At 44.2% G+C, this 18,305-nt stretch overlaps 1 protein-coding gene and 1 long non-coding RNA gene across 3 annotated transcripts in view; one reads left to right on the top strand and one right to left on the bottom strand.

Annotated features, from left to right (window-relative positions):
* The window catches only part of PLCB1 (phospholipase C beta 1), a 1,298,702-nt gene that overhangs the window by 321,056 nt on the left and 959,341 nt on the right, over positions 1-18,305 (top strand). The window lies entirely within an intron of this gene.
* Positions 1-18,305, bottom strand: part of LOC134910490 (uncharacterized) — a 212,645-nt gene that overhangs the window by 101,551 nt on the left and 92,789 nt on the right. The window contains exon 2 of the long non-coding RNA XR_010176213.1: positions 13,637-13,817. This is a non-coding gene — a long non-coding RNA (uncharacterized LOC134910490). The remainder of the gene's footprint in view (positions 1-13,636; positions 13,818-18,305) is intronic.

Here is an 18,305-nt window from a genome sequence, read left to right as displayed (position 1 = left end):
TTGATTTTTCCAGGTTTATAGACCTGATAAAAAAGCAAATTGCTTTGTGAAATTTGTGACCACTGTAACATACTTACAGGCATCAGCGTACAGTTTTATGTGTCGCACAAAGCCATTTTTTTATTTCTTTTTTTTTTTTTTTAAACATTTTATATACACAATTTTCTCTGTAAAGTAGAAAAGAAAATGTACATTTTAGCCCAAGGAACTCGGGCGCAGATATACTACACATTCAGTATGCACAACAAAGCAGCTTGTAATGTTACTTTACTTATTCTTATATTTCTAAAGATATGACAGAAGGCAATTGGGTCCCTGAGTATTGGTGTGCGCACACATAGTCCTGATTCTGAGTTGCAAGCAATGTTGATAATGGATGCAGTTGAGCGATTATTGATTTTTGAGCATACAGCTACACTGCATATGCATCCAGAGTCCATGCCATTGGCGTATCTATAATAGGCATGCAGTGCACATGGGTCCCAGGGGGACCCACACAGTCCACATGCTGCACCCATATAATTATACTTACCGTTCCGTCGGCCCCGAGGTGGCTGCAGAGCTGCAGAAATCACGGGGAAAATGGACTTGATCTTGCACAGTAGACCCTTGCACAAAAGCCAGAGTTTACTGTACCACCGGAGAGGAGGGGGAACCACATGGAGTCTGCACACAGGCCCCCTCCTCACTTAAACTGCCCTTGGTCCGTTGTTATTGAGACTCAACAGTCTCAGAAAAGTCTTGAAAATGTATTAGGCATTCCTGGGTGGTGAGGCATGCAGATAGCCCATCATATGGGCATTTTATGGGAGTGATGCAGGTATTTTGTTGAAATGGTGGTGTACAAAGATACTACAGTATGTTGCTCACTTTGGAGGCCGTATTCTGACGGACAATCTGAAACCTATGATGTGGCTGGTGCAAGTCTTGATGTTGCAACTAATAGATGCATATAACTCTGCACTGACCAGTATTTGAATGCCTAAAGATGCTCACAGTGGGTGTTTCAGTCCTTGCACATGCAGACGCACAGATGAACACTGCAGAAAGGATTGCAGAATAATTAGCATAAAGGTGCAAAAGCCATACCTACATTAGATGCAGGCACGGAGGCTTCAGCACACCAGCATGTGATACTGCACTGATAAACATCAAATAATTTTGGCATAGCAGAAAAAAATTCAATCAGGACACATAAAAAATTGTGTAATAAAGCCACCAAATAGGAGCGAAATGCATTCATTTTTACCTCCAGTTGTCACTGCTTATTTCCTGCCTACCTCCTTGATGTGCATGGTCTGTAACATTGCCACCTGCACGGTCTGTATCCACGGCAAATACTCTGGTTGCTTTTATTTAAGCTTGTCCTTGCAGCAATTTGTCTGGTGCAGGGCTACCTAACCACCCTGGTGCATTGGCACCATACAAGCTGCAATAGTGTAGTATTTTTGTTTTTTTTGCATGTAACATTTGAAGATTTTCTAATAATTGTTTATTATTAAATGTTTGATTTTTTAAAATGTGTCCTTATTTAATTTTTTTCAGCCACTCCAATATCGATTTAATTGTTAGCATTGGGCTATACATTTATTTACTCCACAGGCCAGTGGGGGTTGTTTTAATATTTTATTAGTGTCTGGGAAAGAAACCATTTTTTACCTTACTGTGCTGTGTAAGATAACTCAAAGCAAAACTAGGGGGAAGTCACAGGTTTGGGGGGGTGTGATGAAGTTGAGCGCCAACCATCTCATGGAGACGGGTTAAAAGCTCACCACCCTCTTCGTAAAGTGAGAAAAAAATAATTAAGTGCCCTAAAAAATAATGAAGGGCTGGGCTAGTATAAAAATTAACTCACCGAGCCTTAAATCTAGGTTAAACGAGAACACGTGCAGAGAAGGAAAGTGTAGAGAAATGTGCATTAAGCCTTATTCTTTCCCTTAGTGGTTTTCTTTCACTTCAGGACCTGTCCACAATCAGAAGAGTCACCAGTCTCTCCTAGGACAGAACTATTCTTGATCTGAGCCAGAAAACTTGTACTACCATACCACCATTTGCTGCTGTTTAGCATTATATAGGGGTATATGCAATTGCGGTCGAATTCCCGAAAATGTCGAAAAACGGGACATTTTCGCCATAAAAAAAAAATCGACAATGCAATTCAGTACTTTTCGTCAAAAAAATGGACTTTCAAAATTCGACTTTTTGAAATTCGACATTTGACAAATTTCGACATTTCTGCAATGGTACAAATGCGGCATTTCGACAAAAGTATATTCAATTGAAGTTTGTAAATTCGACAACAGTGCTTTTAGACAGTAAATTCGTCATTCTCAATCCGCCTCTCTTTGCTGGCGGAATCTAATAAAACTTTTTTAAAAACATGTTTTTTTGTGTGTTTTTTTTATTGGTAATAGCATATCTATTTATATTAGAAGGGATTAGGTACTTGGTTTGTCTATTTAGGAGGCACAAGTATATTTTATATAATTTAAATTTTTTTTTTTTTTTATGGAATGGGTTAAAAATCAGAAAAACAAATGCGTGGGGTCCCCCCTCCTAAGCATAACCAGCCTTAGGCTCTTTGAGCCAGTCCTGGTTGTAAAAATACGGGGGGAAAAATGACAGGGGATCCCCTGTATTTTTAGAACCAGCACCGGGCTCTGCGTCCGGTCCTGGTGCCAAAAATACGGGGGACAAAAAGCGTAGGGGTCCCCTGTATTTTTGGAACCAGCACCGGGCTCCACTAGCTGGGGAGATAATGCCACAGCCGGGGGACACTTTGATATCGGTCCCTGCGGCCGTGCCATTAAAACTCCAACTAGTCACCCCTGGCCGGGGTACCCTGGAGGAGTGGGGACCCCTTCAATCAAGGGGTCCCCCCCTCCAGCCACCCAAGGGCCAGGGGTGAAGCCCGAGGCTGTCCCCCCCATCCATGGGCTGCGGTTGGGAGGCTGATAGCCTTTTGTGAAATGAAAGAATATTGTTTTTTTGCAGCAGAACTACAAGTCCCAGCAAGCCTCCCCCGCAAGCTGGTGCTTGGAGAACCACAAGTACCAGCATGCGGGGGGAAAACGGGCCCGCTGGTACCTGTAGTTCTACTGCAAAAAAAATACCCAAATAAAAACAGGACACAGACATTGTGAAAGTATAACTTTATTACATACATGCCGACACACATACTTACCTATGTTGACACGCCGACTCTGGCCACGTCTCCAATGTCGACGTTCGGGGTACCTGAAAATAAAATTATACTCACCTGATCCAGTGTCCGGTTCTTTTATTGTAATCCACGTACTTGGCAAAACAAAAAAACGCATACCCGAACCAGACGGACTGAAAGGGGTCCCATGTTTACACATGGGACCCCTTTCCCCGAATGCAGAGACCCCCTGGGAGTACTGTCACAGAGGGTCCCTTCAGCCAATCAGGAAGCGCCACTTCGTGGCACTCTCCTGATTGGCTTTGCGCGTCTGAGCTGGCAGACAGCGCATCGCACAGCTCCCTCCATTAGTTTCAATGGTGGGAACTTTGCGGTCAGCGGTGGGGTTACCCGCGGTCAGCCGCTGACCGCGGGTGACCTCACCGCTGACCGCAAAGTTCCCACCATTGAAGATAAAGGAGGGGGCTGTGCGATGCGCGTCTGACAGTTCTGACGCGCATACAGCCAATCAGATTTGCTGAAGGGACCTTCTGTGACAGCAGTCACGGGGGGTCTCTGCATTCGGGGAAAGGGGTCCCATGTGTAAACATGGGACCCCTTTCAGTCCGTGTGGATCGGGTAAATGCGTTTTTTTGTTTTGCCAAGTACGTGGATTACAAATATCACAGGACACTGGATTTAGGTGAGTATTAAGTTTATTTTCAGGTACCCCGGATTCGTCGACATTGGAGACGTGGCAGTCAGCGTGTCAACATAGGTGAGTATGTATGTGTCGACATGTGTGAAATAAAGTTGTATTTTCACGGTGTGCGTGTCCTGTTTTTATTTGGGTATTTTTTTTGCAGAAGAACTACAGTTACCAGCGGGCCCGTCCCCCCCCCCCCACATGCTGGTACTTGTGGTTCTCCAAGTACCAGCTTGCGGGGAGGCTTGCTGGGATATGTAGTTCTTCTGCAAAAAGCAATATTATTTCATTTTTACACATGGCTATCAGCCCCCCATCCGCAGCCCTTGGATGGGGGGGACAGCCTCAGGCTTCACCCCTGGGTTGCTGGGGGGGGACCCCTTGATTGAAGGGGTCCCCACTCCTCCAGGGTACCCCGGCCAGGGGTGACTAGTTGGGTATTTAATGCCACGGCTGCAGGGAGCGGTATAAAAGTGTCCCCCGGCTGTGGCATTATCTGTCCAGCTAGTGGAGCCCGGTGCTGGTACAAAAAATACGGGGGACCCCTACTCTTTTTGTCCCCCATATTTTTTGCACCAGGACCAGGCGCAGAGCCCGGTGCTGGTTGTTAAAATACGGGGGATCCCCTGTCATTTTTTTTCCCGTATTTTGGCAACCAGGACCGGCTCAAAGAGCCCGAGGCTGGTTATGCTTAGGAGGGGGGACCCCACGCAAAAAAAATTCGTGTTTTTTACCGTTTTTTTCACATTTTTAAAAATCAAATCAAAATCCGTCAATTCGGCCGTTTTTTCGACAGCGGGACTGTCGAATCCGTTTTTTATTGAATATGTCGAATTCCGGCACCCACCTGCCGGAATTCGACGGTCGAATTGTGTCGAATTTAAAAACGGGCGAAAAAGTGCCGCAATTCGTCCGGAATTGCATATACCCCATAATCTCATAGAAGCTGCTTCAGTGATGAGCGTGCAAATAGATCCTTCCTTTTGTGATGCATTCACTTTTTATTGTAAAAATTACTCCTGCTAAGAAATCTTTAACTTACATCTAACCACGTTTAAGTACAAGAATAAGTTTTAAACATTTGCCTTGATAGTTAGCATGCATTATTAGGTTTAATTTAAGCTACAGCAGGTACAATCCTATGTAAAATTGAATGTCAAAATTAATTCTGAAATATACCCACAAAATAAAATGATAAAGGCTTGCACACTGTAGAAAGCTGCAGAACTTATTCATATTACCAGAAGGGCCTACCCAAAATGTTACTACTACTGACAGTCCCGTCTTATGTTTGCCTCAGTTCATTATTATGTCACCATGCCCTTATTGCACTCTGACTACATTTGAATGCCGCTTTATTTCCCCTGTTCTACCTCTCCAAGCTTAACGAGGTGGAAGTATGAAATCTATGGATGGATGTAGGCGTGTATGGATTTTTGTGTGTGCACGCACAGTACTGATTTGTATATTTTGTGATGACCAAACAGATGTAAACCTAAGTAAGTCTGATAACACTGCATTCACATTTTACGGGCAAATGCTGTGACAAGATGCCACTTAAATACAAATGACAGTGGTGCATGCAGGGGGGTTTCTGAGTGCCCAGAATCCCCCCTCACGGGCCACAATCGGAGCCCCACCCACTCACGACATAATGCATTAATTCACAGGTGTTATTTCATTTTCCGCCATCTCCCATATACCTGTGAATTGCATCATTTTGCTACAAGAGTGCAATGCCTAATGACACAATTAACCAGACTCCGACCCCAACAAAAGCTGCTGCATTGTATCTTACCACTGAATTTAAGTGTGAGATATATACACAATGTATACAATATCACTACTAAGATTTTTCACAGAAAATCTCCCTGACTGCTTCAATGCACCTCTTATATCATGCAACTACTCCTTATGTTACATTGATGAGCTTTGAAAAGGGTGAGACAGTTTCTAAGGAGTTGACATTCTCTCTCCACACTGTAAAACGCTCATGAAAACTAGAGATGAGCGCCTGAAATTTTTCGGGTTTTGTGTTTTGGTTTTGGGTTCGGTTCCGCGGCCGTGTTTTGGGTTCGACCGCGTTTTGGCAAAACCTCACCGAATTTTTTTTGTCGGATTCGGGTGTGTTTTGGATTCGGGTGTTTTTTTAAAAAAACCCTAAAAAACAGCTTAAATCATAGAATTTGGGGGTCATTTTGATCCCATATTATTATTAACCTCAAAAACCATAATTTCCACTCATTTTCAGTCTATTCTGAATACCTCACACCTCACAATATTATTTTTAGTCCTAAAATTTGCACCGAGGTCGCTGGATGACTAAGCTAAGCGACCCTAGTGGCCGACACAAACACCTGGCCCATCTAGGAGTGGCACTGCAGTGTCACGCAGGATGGCCCTTCCAAAAAACACTCCCCAAACAGCACATGACGCAAAGAAAAAAAGAGGTGCAATGAGGTAGCTGTGTGACTAAGCTCAGCGACCCAAGTGCCCGACACAAACACCTGGCCCATCTAGGAGTGGCACTGCAGTGTCACGCAGGATGTCCCTTCCAAAAAACCCTCCCCAAACAGCACATGACGCAAAGAAAAAAAGAGGCGCAATGAGGTAGCTGTGTGAGTAAGATTAGCGACCCTAGTGGCCGACACAAACACCGGGCCCATCTAGGAGTGGCACTGCAGTGTCACGCAGGATGTCCCTTCCAAAAAACCCTCCCCAAACAGCACATGACGCAAAGAAAAATAAAAGAAAAAAGAGGTGCAAGATGGAATTGTCCTTGGGCCCTCCCACCCACCCTTATGTTGTATAAACAGGACATGCACACTTTAACCAACCCATCATTTCAGTGACAGGGTCTGCCACACGACTGTGACTGATATGACGGGTTGGTTTGGACCCCCACCAAAAAAGAAGCAATTAATCTCTCCTTGCACAAACTGGCTCTACAGAGGCAAGATGTCCACCTCATCATCATCCTCCGATATATCACCGTGTACATCCCCCTCCTCACAGATTATCAATTCGTCCCCACTGGAATCCACCATCTCAGCTCCCTGTGTACTTTGTGGAGGCAATTGCTGCTGGTCAATGTCTCCGCGGAGGAATTGATTATAATTCATTTTAATGAACATCATCTTCTCCACATTTTCTGGATGTAACCTCGTACGCCGATTGCTGACAAGGTGAGCGGCGGCACTAAACACTCTTTCGGAGTACACACTTGTGGGAGGGCAACTTAGGTAGAATAAAGCCAGTTTGTGCAAGGGCCTCCAAATTGCCTCTTTTTCCTGCCAGTATAAGTACGGACTATGTGACGTGCCTACTTGGATGCGGTCACTCATATAATCCTCCACCATTCTTTCAATGTTGAGAGAATCATATGCAGTGACAGTAGACGACATGTCCGTAATCGTTGTCAGGTCCTTCAGTCCGGACCAGATGTCAGCATCAGCAGTCGCTCCAGACTGCCCTGCATCACCGCCAGCGGGTGGGCTCGGAATTCTGAGCCTTTTCCTCGCACCCCCAGTTGCGGGAGAATGTGAAGGAGGAGATGTTGACAGGTCGCGTTCCGCTTGACTTGACAATTTTGTCACCAGCAGGTCTTTGCACCCCAGCAGACTTGTGTCTGCCGGAAAGAGAGATCCAAGGTAGGTTTTAAATCTAGGATCGAGCACGGTGGCCAAAATGTAGTGCTCTGATTTCAACAGATTGACCACCCGTGAATCCTTGTTAAGCGAATTAAGGGCTGCATCCACAAGTCCCACATGCCTAGCGGAATCGCTCCCTTTTAGCTCCTTCTTCAATGCCTCCAGCTTCTTCTGCAAAAGCCTGATGAGGGGAATGACCTGACTCAGGCTGGCAGTGTCTGAACTGACTTCACGTGTGGCAAGTTCAAAGGGCATCAGAACCTTGCACAACGTTGAAATCATTCTCCACTGCACTTGAGACAGGTGCATTCCACCTCCTATATCGTGCTCAATTGTATAGGCTTGAATGGCCTTTTGCTGCTCCTCCAACCTCTGAAGCATATAGAGGGTTGAATTCCACCTCGTTACCACTTCTTGCTTCAGATGATGGCAGGGCAGGTTCAGTAGTTTTTGGTGGTGCTCCAGTCTTCTGTACGTGGTGCCTGTACGCCGAAAGTGTCCCGCAATTCTTCTGGCCACCGACAGCATCTCTTGCACGCCCCTGTCGTTTTTTAAAAAATTCTGCACCACCAAATTCAAGGTATGTGCAAAACATGGGACGTGCTGGAATTTGCCCATATTTAATGCACACACAATATTGCTGGCGTTGTCCGATGCCACAAATCCACAGGAGAGTCCAATTGGGGTAAGCCATTCTGCGATGATCTTCCTCAGTTGCCGTAAGAGGTTTTCAGCTGTGTGCGTATTCTGGAAAGCGGTGATACAAAGCGTAGCCTGCCTAGGAAAGAGTTGGCGTTTGCGAGATGCTGCTACTAGTGCCGCCGCTGCTGTTCTTGCGGCGGGAGTCCATACATCTACCCAGTGGGCTGTCACAGTCATATAGTCCTGACCCTGCCCTGCTCCACTTGTCCACATGTCCGTGGTTAAGTGGACATTGGGTACAACTGCATTTTTTAGGACACTGGTGAGTCTTTTTCTGACGTCCGTGTACATTCTCGGTATCGCCTGCCTACAGAAGTGGAACCTAGATGGTATTTGGTAACGGGGGCACACTGCCTCAATAAATTGTCTAGTTCCCTGTGAACTAACGGCGGATACCGGACGCACGTCTAACACCAACATAGTTGTCAAGGACTCAGTTATCCGCTTTGCAACAGGATGACTGCTGTGATATTTCATCTTCCTCGCAAAGGACTGTTGGACAGTCAATTGCTTACTGGAAGTAGTACAAGTGGGCTTACGACTTCCCCTCTGGGATGACCATCGACTCCCAGCAGCAACAACAGCAGCGCCAGCAGCAGTAGGCGTTACACGCAAGGATGCATCGGAGGAATCCCAGGCAGGAGAGGACTCGTCAGAATTGCCAGTGACATGGCCTGCAGGACTATTGGCATTCCTGGGGAAGGAGGAAATTGACACTGAGGGAGTTGGTGGGGTGGTTTGCGTGAGCTTGGTTACAAGAGGAAGGGATTTACTGGTCAGTGGACTGCTTCCGCTGTCGGCCCAAGTTTTTGAACTTGTCACTGACTTATTATGAATGCGCTGCAGGTGACGTATAAGGGAGGATGTTCCGAGGTGGTTAACGTCCTTACCCCTACTTATTACAGCTTGACAAAGGGAACACACGGCTTGACACCTGTTGTCCGCATTTCTGGTGAAATACTTCCACACCGAAGAGCTGATTTTTTTGGTATTTTCACCAGGCATGTCAACGGCCCTATTCCTCCCACGGACAACAGGTGTCTCCCCGGGTGCCTGACTTAAACAAACCACCTCACCATCAGAATCCTCCTGGTCAATTTCCTCCCCAGCGCCAGCAACACCCATATCCTCCTCATCCTGGTGTACTTCAACACTGACATCTTCAATCTGACTATCAGGAACTGGACTGCGGGTGCTCCTTCCAGCACTTGCAGGGGGCGTGCAAATGGTGGAAGGCGCATGCTCTTCACGTCCAGTGTTGGGAAGGTCAGGCATCGCAACCGACACAATTGGACTCTCCTTGTGGATTTGGGATTTCGAAGAACGCACAGTTCTTTGCGGTGCTACTGCTTTTGCCAGCTTGAGTCTTTTCATTTTTCTAGCGAGAGGCTGAGTGCCTCCATCCTCATGTGAAGCTGAACCACTAGCCATGAACATAGGCCAGGGCCTCAGCCGTCCCTTGCCACTCCGTGTGGTAAATGGCATATTGGCAAGTTTACGCTTCTCCTCCGACAATTTTATTTTAGGTTTTGGAGTCCTTTTTTTACTGATATTTGGTGTTTTGGATTTGACATGCTCTGTACTATGACATTGGGCATCGGCCTTGGCAGACGACGTTGCTGGCATTTCATCGTCTCGGCCATGACTAGTGGCAGCAGCTTCAGCACGAGGTGGAAGTGGATCTTGATCTTTCCCTAATTTTGGAACCTCAACATTTTTGTTCTCCATATTTTAATAGGCACAACTAAAAGGCACCTCAGGTAAACAATGGAGATGGATGGATACTAGTATACAATTATGGATGGACTGCCGAGTGCCGACACAGAGGTAGCTACAGCCGTGGACTACCGTACTGTACTGTGTCTGCTGCTAATATAGACTGGTTGATAAAGAGATGTAGTAGTAGTATGTATGTATAAAGAAGAAAGAAAAAAAAACCACGGGTAGGTGGTATACAATTATGGACGGACTGCCGAGTGCCGACACAGAGGTAGCTACAGCCGTGGACTACCGTACTGTACTGTGTCTGCTGCTAATATAGACTGGTTGATAAAGAGATGTAGTAGTAGTATGTATGTATAAAGAAGAAAGAAAAAAAAACCACGGGTAGGTGGTATACAATTATGGACGGACTGCCCAGTGCCGACACAGAGGTAGCTACAGCCGTGGACTACCGTACTGTACTGTGTCTGCTGCTAATATAGACTGGTTGATAAAGAGATGTAGTAGTAGTATGTATGTATAAAGAAGAAAGAAAAAAAAACCACGGGTAGGTGGTATACAATTATGGACGGACTGCCGAGTGCCGACACAGAGGTAGCTACAGCCGTGGACTACCGTACTGTACTGTGTCTGCTGCTAATATAGACTGGTTGATAAAGAGATGTAGTAGTAGTATGTATGTATAAAGAAGAAAGAAAAAAAAACCACGGGTAGGTGGTATACAATTATGGACGGACTGCCCAGTGCCGACACAGAGGTAGCTACAGCCGTGGACTACCGTACTGTACTGTGTCTGCTGCTAATATAGACTGGTTGATAAAGAGATGTAGTAGTAGTATGTATGTATAAAGAAGAAAGAAAAAAAAACCACGGGTAGGTGGTATACAATTATGGACGGACTGCCCAGTGCCGACACAGAGGTAGCTACAGCCGTGGACTACCGTACTGTACTGTGTCTGCTGCTAATATAGACTGGTTGATAAAGACATGTAGTAGTAGTAGTATGTATGTATAAAGAAGAAAGAAAAAAAAACCACGGGTAGGTGGTATACAATTATGGACGGACTGCCCAGTGCCGACACAGAGGTAGCTACAGCCGTGGACTACCGTACTGTACTGTGTCTGCAGCTAATATAGACTGGTTGATAAAGAGATGTAGTAGTAGTATGTATGTATAAAGAAGAAAGAAAAAAAAACCACGGGTAGGTGGTATACAATTATGGACGGACTGCCCAGTGCCGACACAGAGGTAGCTACAGCCGTGGACTACCGTACTGTACTGTGTCTGCTGCTAATATAGACTGGTTGATAAAGAGATGTAGTAGTAGTAGTATGTATGTATAAAGAAGAAAGAAAAAAAAACCACGGGTAGGTGGTATACAATTATGGACGGACTGCCGAGTGCCGACACAGAGGTAGCTACAGCCGTGAACTACCGTACTGTGTCTGCTGCGACTGGATGATAAATAATGATATAAAAAATATATATATATCACTACTGCAGCCGGACAGGTATATATTATATAATGACGGACCTGCTGGACACTGTCTGTCAGCAGAATGAGTTTTTTATAGAATAAAAAAAAAAACACCACACAAGTGAAGTCACACGACGAGTGTTTAACTTTTTCAGGCAATCACAATATAGTATACTATACTACTAACTATACTGGTGGTCAGTGTGGTCAGGTGGTCACTGGTCAGTCACACTGGCAGTGGCACTCCTGCAGCAAAAGTGTGCACTGTTTAATTTTAATAATAATATGTACTCCTGGCTCCTGCTATAACCTATAACTGGCACTGCAGTGCTCCCCAGTCTCCCCCACAATTATAAGATGTGTGAGCTGAGCACAGTCAGATACGAGTGTTTAACTTTTTCAGGCAATCACAATATAGTATACTATACTACTAACTATACTGGTGGTCAGTGTGGTCAGGTCACTGGTCAGTCACACTGGCAGTGGCACTCCTGCAGCAAAAGTGTGCACTGTTTAATTTTAATAATAATATGTACTCCTGGCTCCTGCTATAACCTATAACTGGCACTGCAGTGCTCCCCAGTCTCCCCCACAATTATAAGATGTGTGAGCTGAGCACAGTCAGATATATACATAGATGATGCAGCACACTGGGCTGAGCAGTGCACACAGATATGGTATGTGACTGAGTCACTGTGTATCGTTTTTTTCAGGCAGAGAACGGATATATTAAATAAAACTGCACTGTCTGGTGGTCACTGTGGTCAGTCACTAGTAAACTCTGCACTCTCTACAGTTCTACAGTACTCCTAAGCTCCAGTAAATCAGGTCAATCTCTCTCTCTCTCTCTCCTAATCTAAATGGAGAGGACGCCAGCCACGTCCTCTCCCTATCAATCTCAATGCACGTGTGAAAATGGCGGCGACGCGCGGCTCCTTATATAGAATCCGAGTCTCGCGAGAATCCGACAGCGTCATGATGACGTTCGGGCGCGCTCGGGTTAACCGAGCAAGGCGGGAAGATCCGAGTCGCTCGGACCCGTGAAAAAAAACATGAAGTTCGTGCGGGTTCGGATTCAGAGAAACCGAACCCGCTCATCTCTAATGAAAACCCAGTGGTAAAATAGTGAACTTCATAGGCGGCCATGTAAACAGCATTTCTCGGTAGTCAATGCTTCTGAATTGGAGTGGTTTATTGAATCATTCAGTAATTGAGATGAGAGCTGTGTACATTTCGTAGGGAAACACAAAATACTGTGGCTATGCAGCTGATCAGGAAATTGCAACTTTGAATGTATTTCAAACTACCCTGTTTGCAGACCATTCAATCTCACATCTTAATGAGCGGAGCAGCACTTGATGAATTTGCTGACCTTGAATCTGATCTACTGTCCAGTGCTTTTATGTGCTTGCGTGCTGTCCTTCACTTGAGGTTAATCAGAGGACACCATCCACTCCATTCTAGACCCTAGGAAGACTTAATTGCTGAAATTTGTCTTCCTAAACCCTGAAACAATCTCATTCATAAGATTTTCCAAAACACAGACAATATTGTCACTTTATTGTGAGAAGGGAAGGGAAACTCATACCACGCCAATCATGAGCTGATAATTACAGTGGCTGACTCTCACCATTCATATATAAGTCACAACTGAAGCAGCCCACTAAGCAGATTTGTAACAAACAAAATGTATCAGTGGGAATTTATTTCGGAAAAAATATCATATATCAGCACATTATATAAAATAGTATTAATAAAGTGTGCAGCTATGCAATAACTGTAATACGGGTATAGTAGTGGGAATTATTAAACATCAAGGTACTTTTGAAGAGGCTGCTTTGTTAATCATCTTTAATGGTCAGTATTTCAAATTGGAATTATTTGTAGATGTCACATCGTCAGGGCGAGACTTTTGTGCTTTTGCATATGACAGTGTTGTCCAACCGTATCATGACAGAATAGGGGAGAGCTGCTCCTCTGTCACACCAGGAGATTGTGCTGTCAGTGTACTGCATGTGGCGTTTTCAGCGTGGAATTGCTTTGGCGTGGGGGAAGAACAGCATTCCCCAGTCACCTTCAGCATGCGATGAGTAAACTTTTAGAATGTGGCAGTTTCCAAGTCATAAAATGACCGTGTTCTAAGGGCAGTTAAAAAGTAAACCAAATACTGGCGGCATATTTAATTTAGTTTAAGAGCAATACGTCTGAATATTCCACCAGTTTTTATATAACTTACCTGTCCTGCGAGGTCCGGCGGTGTCAACCTCTTAGGTGGTGTCCTCTTCTGAGCCTTCTACTGCTGTCAGCTATGTGCGACGGTTGTCTCCAGGCATCAGCCAAGGAAAGGCTTCACTGAAGCTCGATAGGCTTTGCTAGGTGCCCATTGTCGGTAATGGGGACTGTACCTCTCACGCCATCTATAGGTAGCAAAGTGGTATAGTCATAAACAACAGTAAGCTAAACTTGCCGCTGTTTGCTAAATACAGAACTATGGGGCAGACTTATTAAGCCTGGAGAAGTGATAAAGCAGTGATAAAGCAATGATAAGTGCAAGGTGATAACGCAACAGCCAATCAGCTCCAATATGTAAATTTACAGTTAGGAGCTGATTGGCGGGTGCGTTATCACCTTGCACTTATCACTGCTTTATCACTTCTCCATGCTTAATACATCTGCCACAGAATGTGCTTAAGTGGTTATGACTTGTTCTTAAATGGGGCACTTTGTCTGACTCAAAGCACTCATTCAGCTGACAGTTGCTCATGCAGTGCTACAAACAGAATACAAGACAATGAATGCCCTTTAATAAAGCGCAGGTCACTCAGTTTAGTGGAAGATGCTAGCGGTGGAGGATCAGATACTGTAGGTGGTGTATGGTGCAGTGAATCGCATCAACGCAGCCCCGCTACCTGCTGTACAATTCCACGATTAGCGTCATTGTGCTATTAGTCCATAATAACGCGTTTCACTATCAGTTGAGTCATTGAGGGGCAGATGTATTAACCTGTAGAAGGAATAAGGAAGTGATAAACCAGTGATATGTGCAAGGCGATAAAGGCAGCAGCCAATCAGTTCCAATATGTAAATTAACAGTTAGGATCTGATTGACTGGTGCCTTTATCACCTTGCACATATCACTGGTTTATCACTTCCTTATGCCTTCTCCAGGTTAATAATACATCTACCCCTGAGTCTCCATGCTTCCCACCTCCATGGGAGAATTGACAGGTGAGGCAGGCTGGTCAGCTATCTGGGAAGGTTTCCTTAAATCCTGGAGACTCTCAGATATTTTGGGACAGTAGTCAAACATACTTTGAACTCTACTGATTAGCATTCAAACCATGAAGCAATCTATGAAATAATCTGTAACCAGAGTGTGGGCTTCACAGAAAACGTATAACCTAACATTTTCTCTGTCAACTTGAATTTCTTGCATAAAAAAACACACATAATAGCTTTATTTATTTATAAAGTTTAGTTCAGTTTATTTACCATACAGATGTGCCCTTATTCAAGTACTTTGTATAATGTTGCAGATACATTAGGGCAGGGTCGTTCATACTGTAACTCTGTCTATTTCCTTTCCTACCCAGATTAGTGATTTATAGTCGCACACAGAAGCACATGAAATGTCGGCACCAATAGTCAGTCTACCCTTGTGTTGTACTTAGAGCGGCTAAGTAACAAAGTCCATGGTGCGCCTAATGGGGCTGTTTGGCTCAGTTTGAGCAAAGGTGTTTGTGGACACATCTGTAGATTTTTCTGCTGTGTAAAACACATTTATTTACAGTTGCTGCACAAGGATTATGGGGTCAATTCATGAAGCAGTGAAAAGTGTGGAGAAGTGAGCCAGTGGAGAAGCTGCCCATGGCAACCAATCAGCATTCAAGTAACATTTATAATTTGCATACTATACAGATACTGTACATACTGTACAGAGCAGCTGATTGGTTGCCATGGTCAACTTCTCCACAGGCTCACTTCTCCACTCTTTTCACTGCTTCATGAACAGCCCCTATGGGATCTATTCACGAAGTAGTGAAAAGTGTGGGGAAATGACCAGTAGAGAAGTTGAACATGGCAACCAATCAGCATTGAAGTAATATTTATAATTTGCATACTATACAATTGTACAGAGCAGCTGATTGGTTGCCATGGGAAACTTCTCCACAGGCTCACTCTTTTCACTGCTTCATGAATAGACCCCTATGTCTCTTGTTGTCCACAGCGACCAGTCATGGTTTAACTGTCAATCTCTAGTTAACCTTAGAAGATGAAAGCAAGCATCTGATTGGTTGGTACTGGCAAAAATAGTTTTGCTAATCAGAACATATAAACAGATTCAATTAAGTGCGAGGTGCCACTGTAGCCTCATGCAATGCGCTTCTGCTCACAGTTCTGGATATTAGGTACAGAACACTTTGCTTAGTGATGATTAGTACCAGTAAGATCCCACAATGATATGTTGTGAGGGTCCAACAGGACATTAATTGAATAGACCCCTATGTGCACATTGACATTTAATTATCTGCCGGTTGCCACCTAGTGGTCAAATTGTTACAAAAGTGGAAGGACATTTGTGTGGCATTGTCAAGCACGTAGAGTTTAATAAAAACATCTAACTATTGTATCATCAGCTCAGAATATATTAGTCAGTGGCAGCTGCTGTTCTGTAAAGGACGGAGATTTAGGGGAACACAGATTCTATTGCTTGGCGATTGGTACTGTATATTAAACTAATTACTATATTAAACTATTCATTTATAGGCCTGCTTCTTTATTATTTAGTCCATATTTGGTAACACAACATAATATTTTTTGTCATTATTTCTATTTGTTTTAATCCTCTTTGGAATTTATATGATTCATCTATATCTTGTAACTTTTTATTGTCCCGCTACTGCTTTAGCAGGAAGTGTCTCGCTGGTTCCTCCTGTGGATCTCCGGCTGTTACTTATTGTCTGCAGGATCTGGGGCGTGCACTAGGATACATTAAAACACATGGACTTTACTTACAGTAAATAATGCCTTTATGGTGCTTTCTCTTTGCATAAAAACATATCAACGATTGCGCATTTCCATATTATTTGCAACAACAAAAAATAATAGAAAAAAAAACACTTTTTTAGGGATATATCCTATTGTAAATACCAATAAATTATTTATTTATAAGAAGGATATTGTTATTATTTCTTTATTAACAGAGCATACGTGCAAATTCTCGTGGAAGGAATTCGGTGGGCTCTTCTGGCCTTATCGATGGAAGTGGGCGGCCGGGAGGCTGGAGGACATTTTTTGCATTAAATGATGTCATCCTAGCCCCACCCACCATTGTAAAATGTTTTAAATTGCATCTTTAAACAGTGCTGGGCGAGTGCCAGCGTACAATGTCACAAATGCAGAAACATGACGATGAGGGGTATATTATAAGTGCTGGTTTTTAGAAGTGGAGATGTTGCATCATTTATCTAGCACCTTCTAGAAGATAATAGGCAGAATCTGATTGGTTGCTATGGGAAACATCTCCACTTCTAAAAACCTACACTTTAGTAACTATACCCCCGAAAGTCAGAAAATATGGTGTGTCGCTTACTTGCTCATTTGGAACCTCTCCGTGGAGTCATGATAATGCAATTCACTAATGATGTACTCTATCTATCTATCTATCTATCTATCTATCTATCTATCTATCTATCTATCTATCATCCCATTTTGTTACACACATACGCGCTCACCGACGTTAAGCCAGAAAGTTATGTCGTTATACATTGTTAATTAGTATATACCCTTTGTGTAAAAGAAACGTTACATTGACCCTTAAAATACAAAAATGTGCTGCTTTTTTTTATAACACACCTCCTAGAAACATTGCAACTACTCCTCCATCCCCCCAGCAGTCGTCTCATAGAGGTCCTGAGCCCAGGACATGCACGTTTCAGCAGATACTTACCTCAGGCTGTGGGCACCTTAAATATCAGTTCCCCCTGGCACCAGACCCTCGTCCTTCTTCTTTCTGCTAGTCAGCAGAGTTCTCATTTAGATGAATATGACATTTGTAGAAGTGAGTACATTTATTTTTAGTACATTTTTTTATTTTGAGTGATAAAGTGGAGAGAGATAAACTGTCAACCAATCAGCTCCTAACTGTCAATTTTCAAATAGCCTGTATCATGGCAGCTAGATGCTGATTGGCTGGTAGTTTATCATTCTGCACTTTATCACTCTCCAATGCTTAGTACATCTCCACTACAGTGCCCCCTTGTGTTACATTGTAGCATGCACAGTGGTCCTGAAATCAGTGTAAATGGAATTTGAATAATGGGGCTAATTCAGGTTGGATCGCAAATCGCGATCCAACTGGAATTATTACGATCGCCCCGCTGGCGCATGCGCACCGCCTGTCCTGCGCATGTGCCCGCACTGTCTGTGGGGGACAGAAAATGTCAATCAGGCAGAGGCGGTCGCAGGGCGAGTACAGAGCGTTGCGGGGACGGTGCGGCGTGAAAGGGGGGCAGAGGTGCCCAAACGGGGGTGGGGTGTTGGGAGCGATATCAAAGAACATAGAGGCGGGCCTCCCGCGGGCGCAGCTAAGCTGCGCCGGCAGGAGGCATCACCAATTTCTACGATGAAGCAGAAATTGCGAGGTGATTGCAATTTCTGCTTCATCAAGGGGGGGAGGCGGCGGTCAGTATGCTGGGCGGCATTGCTAGGAAAAGGATTGCAAATTCTGCTAATTAGCAGAATTAGCAATCCTTACTGAATTAGGCCTTATGTTTGGATTACTCTGTTTTCCAAATCACCTCAGTTTATTTTGACTTGTTTTATTTATATTAGTCAAGTTTGCTTTTTTGGTTCATTCTCTCCCAAGGTCTGTGTGTACTGAGCTCTACATTATAGCAGGACAG

Source organism: Pseudophryne corroboree, chromosome 4 (assembly GCF_028390025.1).
Source record: "Pseudophryne corroboree isolate aPseCor3 chromosome 4, aPseCor3.hap2, whole genome shotgun sequence".
Taxonomy (NCBI): domain Eukaryota; kingdom Metazoa; phylum Chordata; class Amphibia; order Anura; family Myobatrachidae; genus Pseudophryne; species Pseudophryne corroboree.
The sequence above is the reverse complement of the archived record's forward strand: the minus strand, read 5'-3'. Positions and strand labels throughout refer to the sequence as shown.